This window comes from Mus caroli, chromosome 18 (genome assembly GCF_900094665.2).
Source record: "Mus caroli chromosome 18, CAROLI_EIJ_v1.1, whole genome shotgun sequence".
NCBI classification, from domain to species: domain Eukaryota; kingdom Metazoa; phylum Chordata; class Mammalia; order Rodentia; family Muridae; genus Mus; species Mus caroli.
This window is the reverse complement of record NC_034587.1, coordinates 46,981,491-46,984,299: the sequence shown is the minus strand read 5'-3', so window position 1 is coordinate 46,984,299 and position 2,809 is coordinate 46,981,491.

The window sequence follows — 2,809 nt, the reverse complement described above, 5'->3', positions numbered from 1 at the left end:
CGTGTGCTCTATACACAACCCTGGTGGGCAGTGGGAAGCTACAGGTGGGGGGGGGGATTCCCTGGTCCCTGGGAGGCCAGAGATGACAGGTTCTAGATCTTGGGCATCACAGTACGTCACTGGACACCATGGAAGACCTGAGAACGGGTGGAAGCTGGGGGGGGGCTGGGGGAGGGCTCCGTCTGCCCCAGGCCAAAGGGAGAAGAGGGCAGGAGGGAGACAGGATGCTGGGTAGTTCCCACGATTTTGATAGTCCTTGGTGTCCAGCATGGTGGCTGGAAATGCTGGAAGGCCTTCCCAAGGGAGATTAGATGTGGCTCTTTAGTTCAAGCAGAACAATGGGTCTTGATGAGCAGAGATGGTCCATGGTTTTAAAGCTTTATTGTAGAAAGGCAGAGAGAACGACAGAAGGTAGAAAAGGAGAGGCCAGCCATGGCCACATGATGGGGGGGGGGGAGCGGAAAAATGAGAGTAGGAGAACAAGAGCTTGAGAGAGAGAAAGAGAGAAAGAGAGAGAGAGAGAGAGAGAGAGAGAGAGAGAGAGAGAGAGAGAGAGAGGAGGGGTCAAGCAGTTCCTTTTATAGTGGGCTGGGCTACCTTGCTTTGCTTTTGTTAGGTAACTGTGGGGAAGAGCATACCTGGCTATTGTCAGGTAACCATGAGGGTGGAGTCTAACCAGAATGCCAGGAGCTTGGGACTTTGATAGTCACTGGGTTATGGAGTTGGGGGCTCCGTGGTGTCAGGCGCCTATGTCTGGGAACGTGGCTCAGGGTTCTGTCCCTTGTAGTTTTCTACTGGGTCTCCGGAGTAAGCTTCGCTCAACCAAAACACAGGCTGCCTTTTACGGTCCCACATACTCCTATGAGCCTTTTGGGGGTCTTTAATTCGTCTTCTGGTAAGACACAGGTGAAACCCACCCTCAAACATCTCTGAACCCTAATGAGTTATCACCACTCCATCTCTCTCCTTTCTGTGTTCTATGACAGAATTTCACAAACTCTCTCTCTCTCTCTCTCTCTATATATATATATATATATATATATATATATATATATGTGTATGTATGTATATGGAGAGTACACACACACACTACAAGGCTCAACCAAGTTTGGGGAATTTATCTCAGACCTGCTTCTTGAGGGAGAGGTCTTAGGTTCTTAGGACTGAGACCATTATCTCTTACTTAGGACTCCTGTCTTTACCTGCTTACTGTGACATCACTGGGATCCTGTATTAAGCATAGGATTTTTTTTTTCCACCACTTCTGTGGGGTGGTGAACTGTGCACAGACAACCTGGTTCCCAGTCTAGCACAGGCCTGGAAGCCCCCGGGACCTGGTGGGCGGTGACTTCCACCTTCATGGGACAGTAGGAGTTCAGCCACACCTCCTGGGCCCCTGGTTCCTGTCACAGCTACAGCCTTCCTCAGCCCCTTGCAGAGTGGTGTGTGGCTATCAGTCACATAGGCAATACCCCAATCTCCTGGTATTCTGTCTGGACTCCACCCCCACAGTTACCTGGCAACAGCCAGGTATGCTCCTCCCCACAGTTACCTAGCAACAGCCAGGTATGCTCCTCCCCACAGTTACCTAGCAACAGCCAGGTATGCTCCTCCCCAGTTAGCCCAGTCCACTATAAAAGGAGCTGCTTGCCCCCTCCTCACTCTCTTACCTCTTATTCTATTGCTCTCACTCTTGCTTCCTTGCTCCCCCTCTCTCTGCCTTCCCTTCTCCCCTCTCTCCACGTGGCCATGGCCATCCTCTGCTTCTCTACTCTCTCCCTCTCTCTGCCTTTCTATAATAATTGCCTTAAAACCATGTACTGTCTCTGCTCACTGGAACCCGCCATGCTGAAGCAATGAAGCAAGTCTTCCCTGCATTCCAAGCATGGCCACCTCCAACCCAAGCCACCGCTGAGCTAGCCAGACTGTCTCCTCCCTTTGGTAACCTGCCAAAGCTCTCCCCTACCCTTTCCCCTTTGCACCCAGGCCAGAGTTCTCAGCTCTTCCTGGACATACAGCGGCATCTGGGATGTTCGAGAGTGAGAACCTGTCATCCCTGGCCTCCGTGCTGCCCAGGGACCCAGAACCAGATCTTCCACTCTTCCACAGTGCCCAGCAGCGTCTTCACCCTTCCTCACCCACAGAGTAGGATCCTGTAGCCTGGGGTCCTTGCAATCAAACTTCCTGCATCTGCCTTGTCCAGTGGTCCTAGCCCCAAGCAGACGTGGGACCCCGTTTTTACCCACACACACTTCAGTCACTGTTGTCCTTCTTGGCCATCATGACTTTTGTCATTCTCCTACTCCTGAGGCTATCTATCCTTTACAGCTAACTCCCCTTTTACCTCCAAAACCTTGCAGGAAACACTTTTGACTATTCTTATCATTGGACTTGAGTTGCTTATGCAGTCTCTCCATTCAAATCAATCCAATTAATAATCTCTCTCCAGGGGCTGGAGAGATGGCTCAGAGGTTAAGAGCACTGTCTGCTCTTCCGGAGATCCTGGGTTCAATTACCAGCAACTACATGGTCACTTACAACCATCTATAATGAGATCTGGTGCCCTCTTCTGGCCTGCAGGCACACATGCAGGCAGGATGCTGTATACCTAATAAATAAATCTTTAAAAAAAAAAAAAAATCTCCCTCCATATACACTTCCAATGGAACCCCTGTTACCCTGGGCTTATCACTGCTTATTTCAATGGCCGAAATTTAAACATCCTTTTTCTTCTTTCTTCTTTCTTCTTCTTCTTCTTCTTCTTGTTCTTCTTCTTGTTCTTCTTCTTCTTCTTCTTCTTCTTCTTCTT